At 37.8% G+C, this 17727-nt stretch overlaps 2 pseudogenes; both read right to left on the bottom strand.

Annotated features, from left to right (window-relative positions):
* Positions 1-1854: 1854 nt before the first annotated feature.
* On the bottom strand, positions 1855-2011 carry LOC114224689 (U4 spliceosomal RNA; annotated as a pseudogene).
* Positions 2012-16221: 14210 nt separating this feature from the next.
* On the bottom strand, positions 16222-16532 carry LOC114224665 (metallothionein-1 pseudogene; annotated as a pseudogene).
* Positions 16533-17727: the final 1195 nt, after the last annotated feature.

The raw sequence follows: 17727 nt of genomic DNA, 5'->3' as shown, positions 1-17727 counted from the left end.
CAACATCCGTCGTTTCCTGACTTCTTAATTTTCGCCATTCTGACTGGTGTGAGGTGGTATCTCATTGAGGTTTTGATTTGGATTTCCCTGATGCCGAGCGATGTTGAGCACTTTTTCAGGTGTCTGTTGGCCATTTGGATGTCTTCTTTGGAAAAATGTCTGTTCATGTCATCTGCCCATTTCTTGTTTGGATTATTTGCTCTATGGGTGTTGAGTTTGATAAGTTCTTTAGAGATTTTGGATACTAGCCCTTTCTCTGATATGTCATTTGCAAATATTTTCTCCCATTCTGTCGGTTGTCTTTTGGTTTTGTGGACTGTTTCTTTTGCTGTGCAAAAGCTTTTTATCTTGATGAAATCCCAATAGTTCATTTTTGCCCTTGCTTCCCTTGCCTTTGGTGATGTTTCTCAGAAGAAGTTGCTGTGGCTGAGGTCGAAGAGGTTGCTGCCTGTGTTCTCCCTTAGGATTTTGATGGACCCGTCTCACGTTTAGGTCTTTCAACCATTTGGAGTCTATTTTTGTGTGTGGTGTAAGGAAATGGTCCAGTTTCATTCTTCTGCATGTGGCTGTCCAATTTTCCCAACACCATTTGTTGAAGAGATTGTCTTTTTCCATTGGACATTCTTTCCTGCTCTGTCAAAGATTAGTTGACCATAGAGTTGAGGGTCCATTTCTGGGCTCTCGATTCTGTTCCATTGATCTATGCGACTGTTTTTGTGCCAGAAGCATACTGTCTTGATGATGACAGCTTTGTAATAGAGCTGGAAGTCCGGAATTGTGATGCCACCAGCTTTGCTTCTCTTTTCAATATTCCTCTGGCTATTCGGGGTCTCTTCTGGTTCCATACAAATTTTAGGATTATTTGTTCCATTTCTTTGAAAAAAGTGGATGGTATTTTGATGGGGATTGCATTGAATGTGTAGATTGCTCTAGATAGCATTGACATCTTCACAATGTTTGTTCTTCCAATCCATGAGCATGGAACGTTTTTCCATTTCTTTGTGTCTTCTTCAATTTCTTTCATGAGTATTTTATAGTTTTCTGAGTACAGATCCTTTGCCTCTTTGGTTAAATTTATTCCTAGGTATCTTATGGTTTTGGGTGCAATTGTAAATGGGATCGACTCCTTGATTTGTTTCTCCTCTGTCTTGTTGTTGGTGTATAGGAATGCCACTGATTTCTGTGCATTGATTTTATATCCTGCTACTTTACTGAATTCCTGTATGAGTTCTAGCAGTTTTGGGGTGGAGTATTTTGGGTTTTCCACATACAGTATCATATCATCTGCAAAGAGTGAGAGTTTGACTTCCTCTTTGCCGATCTGGATGCCTTTGATTTCTTTTTGTTGTCTGATTGCTGTGGCTAGAACTTCTAATACTATGTTGAATAGCAGTGGTGAGAGTGGACATCCCTGCCACATTCCTGATCTTAGGGGAAAAGCTCTCAGCCTTTCCCCATTGAGAATGATATTCGCTGTAGGTTTTTCATAGATGGCTTTTATGATATTGAGGTAGGTACCCTCTATCCCTATACTCTGAAGAGTTTTGATCAAGAAAGGATGCTGTACTTTGTCAAATGCTTTTTCTGCATCTATTGAGAGGATCATATGATTCTTGTTCTTTCTTTTGTTAATGTATTGTATCACGTGGATTGATTTGCGGATGTTGAACCAACCTTGCAGCCCAGGGATAAATCCCACTTGGTCATGGTGAATAATCCTTTTAATCTACTCTTGGATCCTATTGGCTAGTATTTTGGTGAGCATTTTTGCATCCATATTCATCAAGGATATTGGTCTGTAATTCTCCTTTCTGATGGGGTCTTTGTCTGGTTTTGGGATCAAGGTAATGGTGGCCTCATAAAATGGGTTTGGAAGTTTTCCTTCCATTTCTATTTTTTGGAACAGTTTCAGGAGAATAGGTATTAATTCTTCTTGAGAAAAGTTTTCAATTAGCAATAATCGCGCCTCGGATAAACCTCATTGGCTACGATACTGCCACTGCGCAAAGCTTTAATTCTTCTTGAAATGTCTGATAGAATTCCCCTGGGAAGCCATCTGGCCCTGGGCTTTTGTTTCTTGGGAGATTTTTGATGACTGCTTCAATTTCCTTAGTGGTTATAGGTCTGTTCAGGTTTTCTATTTCTTCCTGGTTCGATTTTGGTAGCTGATACATCTCTAGGAATGCACCCATTTCTTCCAGGTTATCTAATTTGCTGGCATAGAGTTGCTCATAATATGTTCTTATAATTGTTTGTATTTCTTTGGTGTTGGTTGTGATCTCTCCTCTTTCATTCATGATTTTGTTGATTTGGGTCATTTCTCTTTTCTTTTGGATAAGTCTGGCCAGGGGTTTATCAATCTTGTTAATTCTTTCAAAGAACCAGCTCCTAGTTTCGTTGATCTGTTCTACTGTTCTTTTGGTTTCTAGTTCATTGATTTCTGCTCTGATCTTTATGATTTCTCTTCTCCTGCTAGGTTTAGGCTTTATTTGCTGTTTTTTCTCTAACTCCTTTAGGTGTAGGGTTAGGTTGCCTATTTGAGACCTTTCTTGTTTCTTGAGAAAGGCTTGTATTGCTATATACTTTCCTCTCAGGACTGCCTTTGCTGTATCCCAAAGATTTTGGACAGTTGTGTTTTGATTTTCATTGGTTTCCATGAATTTTTTAAATTCTTCTTTAATTTCCTGGGTGACCCATTCATTCTTTCGTAGGATGCTCTTTAGCCTCCGTGTATTTGAGTTCTTTCCGACTTTCCTCTTGTGACTGAGTTCTAGTTTCAAAGCATTGTGGTCTGAAAATATGCACGGAATAATCCCAATCTTTTGGTACCGGTTGAGACCTGATTTGTGACTTAGGATGTGATCAATTCTGGAGAATGTTCCATGGGCACTAGAGAAGAAAGTGTATTCCGCTGCTTTGGGATCGAATGTTCTGAATATGTCTGTGAAGTCCATTTGGTCCATTGTGTCATTTAAAGTCTTTATTTCCTTGTTGATCTTTTGCTTAGATGATCTGTCCATTTCAGTCAGGGGAGTGTTAAAGTCCCCCACTATTATTGTATTGTTGTCAATGTGTTTCTTTGCTTTTGTTATTAATTGCCTTATATAATTGGCTGCTCCCATGTTCGGGGCATAGATATTTACAATCGTTAGACTTCTTGTTGGATAGACCCTTTAAGTAGCATATAGTGTCCTTCCTCATCTCTTATTACAGTCTTTGTTTTAAAATCTAGTTTGTCTGATATAAGGATTGCCACCCCAGCTTTCTTTTGGTGTCCATTGCATGGTAAATGGTTTTCCACCCCCTCACTTTCAATCTGGGGGTGTCTTTGGGTCTAAAATGAGTCTCTTGCAGACAGCATATTGATGGGTCTTGTTTTTTAATCCAATCTGATAGCCTGTGTCTTTTGATTGGGGCATTTAGCCCATTTATATTCAGGGTAACTATTGAAAGGTATGAATTTAGTGCCACTGTATTGCCTGTAAGGTGACTGTGACTGTATATTGTCTGTGTTCCTTTCTGATCTATGCTGCTTTTAGGCTCTCTTTTTGCTTAGAGGACCCCTTTCAATATTTCTTGTAGGGCTGGTTTTGTGTTTGCAAATTACTTTAATTTTTTTGTTCTGGAAGCTTTTTATCTCTCCTTCCATTTTCAATGACAGCCTAGCTGGATATAGTATTCTTGGCTGCATATTTTTCTCGTTTAGTGCTCTGAAGATATCTTGCCAGTCCTTTCTGGCCTGCCAGGTCTCTGTGGATAGGTCTGTTGCCAATCTAATGTTTCTACCATTGTAGGTTACATATCTCTTCTCCTGAGCTGCTTTCAGGATTTTCTGTTTGTCTCTGAGACTCGTAAGTTTTACTATTAGATGTCGGGGTGTTGACCTATTTTTATTGATTTTGAGAGGGGTTCTCTGTGCCTCCTGGATTTTGATGCCTGTTTCCTTCCCCACATTAGGGAAGTTCTCTGCTATGATTTGCTCCAATATACCTTCTGCCCCTCTCTCTCTTTCTTCTTCTTCTGGGATCTCAATTATTTTAATGTTGTTTCATCTTATCGTATCACTTATCTCTCGAATTCTGCCTCCGTTATCCTGTAGTTGTTTCTCTCTCTTTTTCTCAGCCTCTTTATTTTCCATCATTTGGTCTTCTATATCGCTGATCCTCTCTTCTGCCTCATTTATCCTAGCAGTTCATGCCCCCATTTTTGATTGCACCTCATTAGTAGCCTTTTTGATTTCGACTTGGTTAGATTTTAGTTTTCTTATTTCTCCAGAAAGGTTTCTCTAATAACTTCCACACATTTTTCAAGCCCAGCTAGTATCTTTAAAGTCATGATTCTGAACTCTAGGTCCGACATCGTACTAATGTCCATATTGAGTAAGTCCCTGGCAGATGGTACTACCTCTTGTTCTTTTTGCTGAGGTGATTTTTTTCGTCTTGTCATATTGTCCAGAGGAGAATAGATGAATGAGAGAACAGAATGCTAACAGGTTAACAACGTCTCCAGCAAATATACTGTATACAAATCAGAAAAGACCTGAAACCAGGGGACAAGAAAGGGAAAGAAAGAAGAAAGAGAAAAAAAAAAAAAAAGGAAAAAGAAAAAGATAAAAACAAACAAAAACAGAACAAAACAAAACAAAACAGAATATGATCAAATATGATCAGGCTAGTGCATAGATCAGTGCCACACACTAGATTTTGGGCGTATTTTGGTCTGTTAGAAGAAAGTGCCTGCTAAAATTTTAAAGGAAGATAGACTTATATATGTACAAAATAAGGGTTGATACAATGAAGGGATGGAAGATGACTGTAAAGATGAAAATTATAGAAGATTTTATAAAAGGAATTGATAAGAAGTTGGTTTTAAAAAGAAAGAAGAAGATTTAAAAAATAAAAAGAGAAAAAAAAGAAAAAAAGGGGAGAGAATGTGATCAGGCAGGAGACTAGAACAAAGCCATACACTAGTGATTTAGGGTATATTTTGGTCTGTTAGAAGAACCTGTATCTCAAAATTTTAAAGAGAGAACAACTTACATATATATATGCCAAAAATAAGGGTAACTACTATGAAGGGATAAAAATATGACACTAAAAATGAAAACTAAAAAATGTTTTTTTAAAAAAGGGATTGATAAGATGTTGGTTGATAAAGGGAAAAAGAAATATTCAACAAAAAAAGTTAAAAAAATTAACTTTGAAAAACTAATGAATTATGGTAAAAAAGCCATGAATTCTATGTGCAGTATTCCCCTAGCGCTGGAGTTCTCCCGTTCTCCTTGATCGGTCAACTTGGTCTTGGCTTGCTGGCTGTTCGTGCTGATCATCTGGGGGAGGGGCCTGTTGCCGTGGTTCCCAAATGTCTTTGCCAGAGGCGGAATTGCCCTGCCCTTGTGAGTCCGGGCTAAGCAAGCTGCTCGGGTTTGCTCTCAGGAGGTTTTGTTCCCTGCAAGCTCTTGGTACAGCTTTGGAGGACCAGGGTGAAAATGGTGGCCTCCCAATCTCTGCCCGGAGGAGCTGAGAACTGGGGGCCCCACTCCTCAGTGCGCCCCCAGAGAAAAGCAGTCACTCCCATGTCCCCGGTCTCCGGCCGCACTCCGTGCTCACCCGGCCTGTGATCGAGCGTTTCTATCTCTGGCACCCGACCCCATGTGGAGTCTCCAAACCCAGCAGATCCCTGCAGTGTGCTTCCGCGCCGCTCCTCCCGGAGGAGGAAGGGGAGTCTCCCCGGATCTGCCGCTTGTTGGGTCCCTGCTGCAGGAGCAGTGGCCCGACTGGGCCGCGGATCACAGTTTATGGCCACCCCGAGCTGAGAGCCCGCGCCTCGGCTCCGTCTCTGCAGCCTGCTTCCCCGCTCCGATACCTGGGAGCTCTGCCGCACTCAGGCACCCCCGGTCTTTCTGTGACCCCAAGGGTCCTGAGACCACACTGTCCTGTGAGGGTTCCACCCCCCACTTAGCCACTGGAGCGACGTCCCTCAGCGGAGCCGACTTCTAGAAGTTCCGATTTTGTGCTCCGTGGCTCTATCACTTGCCAGAAGCGGCCGACGGAGGCCCCCTCCCCCGCCGTCTCTCCTCCCAAATATCACCTTGGATTCACTTCTCCGCACGTCCTACCTTCCAGAAAGTGGTCGCTTTTCTTTTCAGAGTGTTGTTACTATTCTTATCTTCGATCTCCTGTTGAGTTCATAGGTGTTCAGAATGGTTTGATCCTTATTCAGCTGAATTCCTGAGACCAGACGAAATCCAGGTCTCCTACTCCTCTGCCATCTTGCTCCAAGTATGTACCTATTATTATGTCCTGAAACTACATAAAGCAATCAACTACAAGGGGAAGTTGACATATCATCATTGAGAGAGGTTATCCTATCCTATTCTATATTCTTACTAAGTTTTGTTTGCTCTAGCAACTTCAATGTTTATCGGAAGTTGATAGATCAAGCAGACAAAAATTTGTAAGGATACAGAAATTTTGAAAAATATAATTAACATGCTTGATTGAACAGGTATGAATAGAGCCACACATCATGACTAGATGTTTTCTCAATTATACATGCAATACTTACGATAATTAATTGTATACTAGGCAATAAAATCAATTTCAAATTTTAAAAGAATCAGTGTATTTTACTTCAGATTCTCTGACAATAAAATTAAGTTACAAACCAATAATAAAAGATAACTAAGAATGACTTCATTTAAGTGGCATTTATTTATTCATTTACTTACTTATTTATTAGTTTTTTAAATAGGCTCCATGCTTAGCATAGAGCCTAATGTGGGGCCTGAACTCATCATCCTTAGATCAAGACCTGAGCTGAGATCAAGAGTCAGATGCTTAACCAACTGAGCCACCCAGGTGCCCCATTTATTTATTATTTTTAATTACGTTTTAATTTTAATTCCAGTATAGCTAACATACAGTGTTATATGTTTCAGCTGTACGATGTAGTGATTCGGCACATGCATACAACACCCAGTGCTCATCAAAAGTGCCCTCCTTAATCCCTATCACTGTTTCACCACCTCCACCCTCCCACCAACCTCCCCTCTCTGGTAACCATATAGTTAATAGTCTGTTTCTTGATTTGTCTCTCTCTCTGTGTCTTATTTTTTCCCTTTGCTTGTTTGTTTTGTTTCTTAAATTCCACATATGAGGGAAATCATATGGTATTTGTCTTTCTCTGATTGACTTTTTTGCTTAGCCTTATACTCTCTAGCTCCATCCATGTCATTGCAAATGGCCAGATTTCATTGTTTGTTATGGCTGAGTAATAGTCCATTGTATATATATACCACATCCTCTTTATCATTTCATAGTTGATGGACACTTGGGCTCCTTCCATATCTCAGCTATTGTAAATAATGCTACTATAAACATCGGGGTGCATGTATCCTTTTCAATTAGTATTCTTGTATTCTTTGGGTAAATACTCAGTAGTGCAATTGCTGGATCATAAGGTAGTTCTCTTCTTAACTTTTTGAGGAACCTCGAAACTCATTGTTTTCCACATTGGCTGCACCAGTTTGCATTCCCATCAACAGTATACAAGGATTCCTTTTTTCTCCACATCCTCGCCAACACCTGATGTTTCTTGTGTTGTTGAGTTTAGCCATTCTGACAGATGTGAGGTGATATCTCATTGTGGTTTTAATTTGCAATTCCCTGATGGTTAAGTGATGTTGAGCATCTTTTCATGTGTCTGTTGGCCATATGGATGTCTTCTTTGGAGAAATATCTGATCATGTCTTCTGCACATTTTTTAATTGTATTTGTTTTTTGGAGTGTTGTGTTTTATAAGTTCTTTATAAATTTTTGATACTAAGCCTTTATCATATATGTTATTTGCAAATATCTTCTCCCATGCTGTAGGTTGCCTTTTAATTTTGTTGATTGCTTCCTTCGCTGTGTTGAGGCTTTTTATTTTGATGTAGTCCCAATAGTTTATTTTTGCTTTTATTTCCCTTGCCTCAGGAGACACATCTAGAAAGATGTTGCTGTGCCTGATGTCAAAGAAGTTACTGCCTGTGTTCTTTTCTAGGATTTTTATGGTTTCAGGCCCACATTTAGGTCTTTCATCTGTTCTGCGTTTATTTTTGTATATGGTGTAAGAAAGTGGTCCAGTTTGATTCTTTTATAGTAGATGTCCACTTTCCCAACACCATTTGTTGAAGAGACTGTCTTTTTCCCATTGGATATTTTTCTGTGCTTATTGAAGACTAATTGACCATATAATTGTGGGTTTATTTATGGATTTTCTATTCTGTTCCCTTGATCTGTGTGTCGATTTTTGTGCCAATACCATACTGTTTTGATTACTACAGCTTTGTAATTAACTTGAAGCCCAGAATTGTGATGCCTCCAGCTTTGCTTTTCTTTTTCAAGGTTGCTTTGGCTACTCAGGGTCTTTTGTGGTTCCATCCAAATGTTAGGATTGTTTGCTCTAGTTCTGTGAAAAATGCTATTGGTATTTTGATAGGAATTACATTAAATCTGTAGATTGCTTTGGGTAGTATAGACATTTTAACAATATTTGTTTTTTCCAATCCATGAGCATGGAATGTCTTTCCATTTCTTTGTGTGGTCTTCAATTTCTTTCATCAGTTTTCAGAGTACAGGTCTTTCATTGGTTTGATTAGGTTTGCTCCTAGGTATCTTATTAGTTTTGGTATAATTATAAATGGGATTTATTCCTTAATTTCTCTTTCTGCTGCTTCATTATTGATGCATAGAAATGCAACAGATTTCTGAACACTGATTTTGTAGCATGTTACCTTACTGAATTCATTTATCTGTTTGGTGAAATCTTTGGGTTTTCTATGTACAGCATCATGTCATCTGCAAATAGTGAATGTTTTACTTCCTTGTTACTGATTTGGATTCCTTTTGTTTCTTTTTGTTGTCTGATTGCTGTGCTTAGGACTTCTAGTAGTATATTGAATAAAAGTGGTGAGAGTGGACATCCTTGTCTCATTCCTGACCTTAGGGTAAAAGTTCTCAGTTTTTCACCATTAAGGATGATGTTAGCTGTGAGTTTTTCACAGATGGCCCATATGATGTTGAGATATGTTCCCTCTAAACCTACTTTGTTGAGGTTTTTATCATGAATGGATGTTATACTTTGTCAAATGCCTTTTCTGCATCTACTGAAATGATCATATGGTTCTTATCCTTTCTTGTATTGATGTGATGTGTCATACTGATTGATTTGCAAATATGGAACCACCCTTGGAACCCAGGAATAAATCCCACTCATTTGTGGTGAATGATTTTTTAAAAATGTATTGTTGAATTTGGTTTGCTAGTATTTTTTGAAAATTTTTATGTGTATGTTCATCAGCGGTATTGGCCTGTAGTTCTCTTTTTCAGTGTTGTTTATCCAGTTTTGGTGTCAGGATAATGTAGCCTTTTAGAATGAATTTGGCAGGTTTTTTTTTTTTTTTCTTTTCTATTCTTTGGAATAGCTTGAGAAGACTAGGTATTAACTATTCTTTAAATGTTTGGTGGTTTCCTCCTGTGAATACATGTAGTCCTGGACTTTTGTTTGTTGGGAGTTTTTTTGATTACTGATTCAATTTTTTGTTAGTTATCAGCATGTTCAAGTTTTTTATTTCTTCCTGTTTCAGTTTTGGTAGTTCATTTGTTTCTGATAACCCATTTCTTCTAGATTTTCCAGTTTGTTGGCATATTATTTTTCACAACCTCTTATATTTCTGTGGTGTTGGTTATTATTTCTCCTCTCTCATTTGTGATTTTATTAATTTGAGTCCTTTCTCTTTTTTTCTTGATAAGTCTGGTCAGAAGTTTATTCATATTGATTAAAAAAAAAACCAGCTCCTGGCTTCATTGATCTGTGCTATTGGTTTTTTAGTTTCTATATCATTTATTATTGCTATCAATTTTATTATTTTCTTCCTTCTGCTGGTTTTATGTTTTGTTTGTTGTTCTTTTTCTAGCTCCTTTACATGTCAGGTTAGGTAAATTATTTGAGATTTTCTTACTTCTTGGGGTAGTCTATATTGCTATAAACTTCCCTCTTAGAACCACTTTTGCTGTGTCCCAGAGGTTTCGGACCATTGTGTTTTCATTTTTATTTGTTTCATGTACTTTTTTATTTCTTCTTTATTTCCTGATTGACCCATTCATTGTTTAGTAGCATGTTATTTAACCTCCATGTATTTGTGGTCTTTCCAGATTTTTTCTTATGGTTAACTTCTAGTTTCATAGTGTTCTGGTCAGAAAATATGCATGGTATGATTTTGATCTTCTTCAGTTTGTTGATGTTTGTTTTATGGGCTGATACGTGATCTGTTTTGGAGAGTGTTCAACGTATACTTGAAAAGATAGTGTATTCTGGGGCACCTGGGTGGCTCAGTCTGTTAAATGGCTGCTTTCGGGTCAGGTCATGATCCCAGGGTCCTGGGATTGAGTCCTGCATTGGGCTCCCTGCTCAGCAGAAAGCCTGCTTCTCCCTCTCCCTCTGTCTGCCTCTCTGCCTACTTGTGCTCTCTCTCGATCTCTCTGTGAAAAAATAAAATCTTTAAAAAAAAAAAAAGAAAGTGTATTTGCTGCTTTAGGATGGAATGTTCTGAATATATCTGTTAAATCCATCTGGTCTAATGTGTCATTCAAAGCCATTGTTTCCTTATTGATTTTCTGTTTAGATGCTCTATCCATTGCTGTAAGTGGGGTGTGAAAGTCCACTACTACTATTGTATTATTATAAGTCAGTTCCTTTATGTTTGCTCTTAACAATTTTATGTATTTGGGTGCTCCTATGTTGGGTGCATATTTACAATTGTTATGTCTTCTTGTTGGATTGTCCCCTTTATTATTATGTGGTGTCCTTCTTTGTCTCTTGTTGCAGTCTTTGTTTTAAATTCTATTTTGTCTGATATAAAAGAATTGCTACTCTGGCTTTCTTTTGACATCCATTTGCATGGTAGATATTTCGCCATCCCCTCACTTTCAATCTGCAGGTATCTTTAGGTCTAAAATGAGTCTCTTGTAGGTAGTATATAGATGGGTCTTGTTTTTTTATCCATTCTGTCATCCTATATGTTTTGATTAGAGCATTTAGTCTATTTACATTCAAAGTAATTATTGATACATATGTATTTATTGCCATTTTATTGTTTTGTGGTTATTTCTGAAGATTTTCTCTGATCCTTTCTTGTCTTTCTCTCTTTCATGTTTTGCTGATTTTCTTTAGTGATATATTTGGATTTCTCTGTTTTTATTCTTTGCATATTTATTAGTGGTTCCTGATATATGGTTACCATTAGGTTTGTATATAATATCTTCTGCATGTAACAGTCTATGTTAAGTTGATGGTTGTTTAAGTTTGAACCCATTCTTTTCTCCTCTCCTCCCAATGTTTTAGGTATATACTATTATATTTTATATCCTTTCTTTGTGTGTGAGTTCCTTGATTTTTTTTTTACAGAAATATTCATTTTTAGTGTTGTTGTGTTTTCTACCTTCATACTGTCACTTTTGGTCTTTCCTTTCCACTCAAAAAGTCTGCCTTAGTATTTCTTGCAGGGTTGGTTTAGTGACCATGAACTCTTTCCATTTTGTTTGTCTGGGAAACTCTTTATTTCTTCTTTCTATTCTGAATGATAGCCTTGCTGGGTAGAGCACTTGTAGCTGCAGAATTTTTCCATTCAGCACTTTGAATATATCATACTGCTACCTTCTTGTTTGCAAAATTTGTGCTGAAAAATCTCCTGCTAGCCTTATAGGTTTTCTTGCATAAGTTAATGACTTCTTTTGCCTAACTGCTTTTAAGATTTTTTCTTTATCACTATATTTTGCAAATTTAATTATGTCTTGGTGTTGACCTGCTTTTGTTGATTTTGATGGGAGTTCTTTGTGCTTCCTAGATCTGGATATCTGTTTCCTTCCCCAGATATGAGAAGTTTTCAGCTATTATTTCTTCAAATAAATTTTCTACCCTATTTTCTCTCTGTTCTTCTGGGATTTGTATAATATGAATGTTGCTATGTTTGATGGAGTCACTGAGTTTCCTAAGTCTCTTCATTTTGTATAATTCTTCTTTCTCTCTTTTGTTCAGCTATTTTCCATTACTCTGTCTTCAAGGTCACTAGTTTGTTCCTCTGCTTCTTCCATCTTGCTATTTATTGTATCAAGCATATTTCTCATTTCATTGATTGAGCCCTTTCTCTCTGCTATGTTATTCTTTATCTCTGTGTTCAGGGTCTCACCGATGTTTTTCTTTCTTTTTTCAAGTCCACTGAGTATCCTTATGATCATTGCTTTAAATTCTCTATCAGGCATGTTACTTATATCTGTTTGGCTTAGATCTCTGGCCTTGTCTTTGTCCTGTTCTTTCATTTGGATAAATTTCTCTGGTTTCTCACTTTGTCTGCCTATTTCCATATGTTAGTCAAGTCAGCCATATCTTTCTTGTGCTCTTGAAAGTAGTGACTTTATGAACAAGAGGTCCTTGAATGCCCTGCAGAATCTGGCCCTTCAGGAGAGCATCCTATGTGTGCTGCTTCCGCCCTGATGTTGTGTCTGAAGTCACTTTTCCTTTCAGTGCTGTTGTGTCTAAAGTCACTTTTCCTTTCAGTCATTTGCACTGACTCTCTGCCTCTTGTGGGCTGTTGTTGCTCTCTACGGTGTTAGTGGGTCCCAGGCAAGCCAGCTCTAAGGGGGCATGCCTGCCGGGAAATTTGGGAATGCGGAGGCATGGCAGTGTTAGCAAAATTTTGTTGGGCCACTAGTCCCATGCTGAGTCCCCTGAAGTGCTGTGGCAACTGGGGGCCGTGTGCTGGGATGGCTGAGAGCACAAGGCTGGACATGGTATGCCATGATGGCTGGCCTGGCTGGGCATAGAGTGTAACAGTGGCTGGGGGCCCATGCCTGGGAGCTACGCTTCAGCTGGGCAGGGCATATGGTGGCAGCTGTTAGTTGGGTGGGGTGTGGGAGCAGCTTTAACAAAATTTGCCTTGAGCCCTGGATCAAGGCTTCAAGGGTCTGTGCAGCTCTGCCTCCTGCAGGTGGCTCTGTGCTCATGCTGGGGGGCAGCAGAAAAATGGCACCTATTAGCTCCTCCATTTTCAAAGAAGTCCCCCAACATGCTCCAAAATCATATCTGTGTCCTGTTTGCCCTGGGCTTTGTGTAAAATGCCATTTTTATGTCGCTTCTCTGAGCAGACTGCTGTCTTTTTAAGGGCAGCGTCCCAGCTATCACTCAGTCTCCCGGCTCAGGAAGTGCTGAATCAGCTGAATTTTAAAGCTCCAGGCTTCAAGTCCCACTGGTTTTAAAAACTCACAGAATTCAGCCCCTCTGGGTTTAAAAGCCAAACAGTTATGGGGATTAGTCTTCCCTGTGTGAGCGCCCTGGTGCAAGGGCCTTTTTCTCTGCCCTCCCCATCGGGCATCTCCCTCTCTCCTGTGGGCAGCCTCCCTCTGCCTTTCTGATCTTCCTAACCTTTCAGATGCAGCTTCTCCTCTATATTTAGTTATGGAGTTTGTTCTGCCAGTCTTTAGATTACTGTCTGTTTTATTGACTTGGATGTGGATGACATCTAGTTTTAAACATGGGATGGGGTGAGCTCAGGGTCCTCCTACTCTGTCATCTTCCCAAGCTCCTCCCATTTAATTGGCATTTAAAAGAATGCTTCCAAATTGCCCAATTTTGAAATAATAATGGAAAACAGAAAATAGCTAGAATTGAATAATGATAATAGCTTATGTCAAAATTTGTTAGATGTAGCTAAAATGCAGTTTCAAAGAAAACATATATTTCTAAATTCCTATGCTAAAAAACATTTCATATTTAATGAGATAATTGCAAAACTTATCAGTTAGAAAAATAACAGTATTCCCTAAGAAGAAGCCAAAACATAATAAAGATAAAAGCAGAAATAAAGCAAATAAAAAAGTCAATGAAGAGGATCAACAAAGATAAAGGTTGCATCTTTCATAAAACCAGTAAAAGAGAATAAATACTATTTGTTGAGATTGATCAAAAATAAATTGGAAAAGTCTCACACAAATAACATTAAGGTTGAAAATAGGATATTTACTGCAGATAGGGAGAAGTTCATTGATTTAAACAACTTAGTAAAAATAAAAACTTTTTTTGTGTGTGTGATGAGAATTCAGGATTTACTCTCTTAAATTTCCAACATATTACACAGCAGTGTTAATAGTCATAGTGTTGGATATTACATTTCTACCACTTATTTATTTTATAACTGGAAGTTTGTACATTTTATTTTAGATTTTATTTAAATCCAAGTTAGTTAACATATTGTGTATTACTAGTTTTAGGGGTAGAACTTAGTGATTCATCAGTTGCTTATAACACCCAGTGCTCATTACATCAAGTTCCCTCCTTAATGCCCATCACCCAGTTACCCCATCCCCCCACCCAGCTCCCCTCCAGCAACTCTCAGTTTGTTTCCTAGAGTTAAGAGTCTCTTATGGTTTGCCTCCTTCTTTGTTTTTATCTTATTTTATTTTTCCTTCCCTTCCCCTATGTTCATCTGTTTTGTTTCTTAAATTCCACATATGAGTGAAATCATACGGTATTTGTCTTTCTCTGACTTATTTCACTTAGCATAATACCCTCTAGTTCCATTCACGTGGTTGCAAAAGGCAAGATTTCATTATTTTTGATGGCTGAGTAATATTCCATTGTATAAAGTTTTTTTTAAAGAAAACTATAACTTAACATTGATTCTGGAAGTATTAGAAAGTTATCTTGTAGCCTTAAGGTGATTGCATCAGGAGTTATACATACTCACAAAGAAAAATCAGGCCCAAATATTTTTATAGACAAGTTTTACCAAATAGTTTTATCAAACAGATAACAGAATTCTTATAAAAACTATTTCAAAAAGCACAAAATGAGGGAATACTCCATATGTCAGAGTTGGACAGTACAAGAAGGGAAAGTTGTAGAAAAATCTCACTCGTGGCTTTAGATATAAAACCTAAAACAAACTATTAGTGACATAAGTCTAGGACTAAAACTGAAAATAGAACTGTTCAAGCTGACTAGGTATAGCTTTCAGAAACATACCATGTGGTGTAGCATTAGAAATACTGTCTCTGGTATCATGAATGAGATGAGTATGCTCTCTATCACTGCATTTCTGAAATATTAAGCTGCAGTTCTAGAAAGTGCATTAGGAGACAAAAAGCTAAGTGCAAAAAGCTTAAACAGAAAGATACATTGTAATGTTTGTAGATTATTTAGTTGTAAACATAGAAAAGCAAAGAAAATCTACAGATAGCTTAAAGTTTACCACACCAAAGGTAAACCAATTTAAAAAGTTAAGCACATTCTATATACCTGCAACAATTGAAAATATATTTTTAAAAATATACCATTCACATTAGCTACCACCTATACAAACACAACCACAATAACAACAAAATGAGGTACCTAGGTCGGAAAAAATCTGACAAAAGCTGTTCATGCCATTAATTGAGAAAATTAAAAATTTTACTGAAATGCAAAGAGAGCTAAATAAATGGATAAGAAGATTAACATGTAAGATTCAACATCATAAAGATGTTTGTTCTTTCCAAATTATTGAAATTCCTCGAAAATTCCACAACAATTTTGTGTAGACATATCGGGTGGGATGGAAAAGTTGATTCAAAATTAATATGTAAAAATAAAAAGCCAATTCTAGCCAAAAAAACTTTTAAGGAAGAATAAAGAGCAGATATTACAAGATATTAAAATTATTTAAAAAATTAAGACACCGTATTTTTTAGAATAGAGATTGACAAACAGACTAATTGAAGAGACTAGAGAGCCCAGCGCACTCGTCTGTATGGAAAACATGATGTATGATGGAGGAGACTATAAAACAGGGAAAGAAAGGATTGACCATTGAATAAATGGTATTATGTAATTGTGAACTCTTAGAGTAAAATTTGAAGCAGATTCCTACCTCACATGATATACTCAAAAGCCAAATCTAGGTGAATTGATGAATTAAATATGAAATTAGAAAAAATTGTTGACTCTTTATGAACTTAAGGTAGAAAAAGAGTTTTTAAGCAAAACACGAAATGCACAGAACAAAACCAGAAATACTCATTTACATTAAATTGAAAAATGTAAATTTATCAAAAGACACTTTTTTTTTTTAAACTCAACAATTTTTATTTTAACTCAGGTACTTCATAGAAACAGGAAATGTAGCAAATGGGTCAGGGTAGTATGAAAAATGTTTTAAAACCGCAGGTGTGTGCACATGGCTGTATTTACTTCGGGCACAGGCTCCCCCACATCAGCCACAGCAACTGCACTTGTCCGATGCGCCTTTGCAGATGCAGCCCTGGGCACACTTGGCACAGCCCGCGGGACAGCAGGAGCAGCAGCTCTTCTTGCAGGAGGTGCATTTGCACTCCTTGCATTTGCAGGAGCCGGCACACGTGCAGGAGCCACCGGTGGAGCAGGAGCAGTTGGGGTCCATTTCGAGCGAGTCGAGTTGAGGATGGAGGTCCAAAGCAGGCGACACGGAGAGACACGGCTGCCGGCTGGAGGTGTGGTCCAAAAGACACTTTTAAAAAGTGAAAATCTGAGCCAAAGTTTGGGAGAAAATATCTTCAATAATACAAATGACAAAAAAATTAATACCCATAATAGATATTGGACTTCAAATGTCAGTAAGTTAAAAAAAGACAACAAAGAATCCAGTTTAAAGGTAAGGAAAAACTATGATCCAATTATTCACAGCAAGGAAACATGAAACAACACTCAATCTTGATGAGGCAATGAAACATACACATTTTTAGTGGCTGTATTAGTTTCCTTGGGCTGCTATAATAAAGTGCCACCAATTGGGTGACTTAAATCAACAGAAATGTATTGTTTCACAATTCCAGATGCAAGCCATCTGAAATGAAAGTGTTGGCACAGTATAAACTCTCTGATGAGGAGATTTGTTTGTTTCTGGTGATTGCCTGTGGTCCTTGGCATTACCTGGCAGTGTAACTCCAATTTCTGTCTCTGTCTTCACATGGTGTTTTTCCCTGTGTGTCTTCATAGAGTTCTCCTCTATTTGTGTCTTTCTCCAAATTTCCCTTATTTTATAAAAGTATCAGTCTTTTGATTAGGGCCCACTGTAATTGTATATGACCTCACCTTAACTTGATTACATCTGCAAAGACCCCATTTCCAAAAAAGTTCATGTTAACAGACACTGAATCCTTTTGGGTGACACAATTCAACCCACAACAGTGATTATGCAATTTTATACAACCAGGCTGGAGAAAAATAGGCTAAATCTACTAAAGTAGCATAGAACCCAATAATTCCACTTCTGGATGCTCAGATCCTTGCTACCCTAAGTACAGTCTGTGAATCAGCGAGATCAGTGTCACCCAGGAGCTTGGTAGAAATGCAGAGTCTTGGGCCCCACCCCAGACCTAAGGTGTCATAATCAGCATTTAAGCAAGGTCCCCATATGATTTGTTTGAAAAGTGTTAATCTAGTTTACTCTAAGATAGAAAAAAAGATATGCACATGAATGCTCATTGAAGTACTGTTTATAAAAGCAAATATTTGGAGAAGGCTTAAAGACTACCTAGACAGAGAATGGATAAATAATTTGTGGCATTATTCATACAATCTAAATTTACACGACAACGAAAATAAATGAACTAGAGGTGCTTGTTTCGATACAGATGAATTTCACAAAGATCATGTTGAGCAAAAAAAAGAAAGTTG

Source organism: Eumetopias jubatus, unplaced genomic scaffold (assembly GCF_037043125.1).
Source record: "Eumetopias jubatus isolate StellerSeaLion01/CBP00866 unplaced genomic scaffold, mEumJub1_p1.0 scaffold_5, whole genome shotgun sequence".
NCBI lineage: Eukaryota > Metazoa > Chordata > Mammalia > Carnivora > Otariidae > Eumetopias > Eumetopias jubatus.
This window is presented reverse-complemented; position numbering and strand designations above follow the sequence as displayed.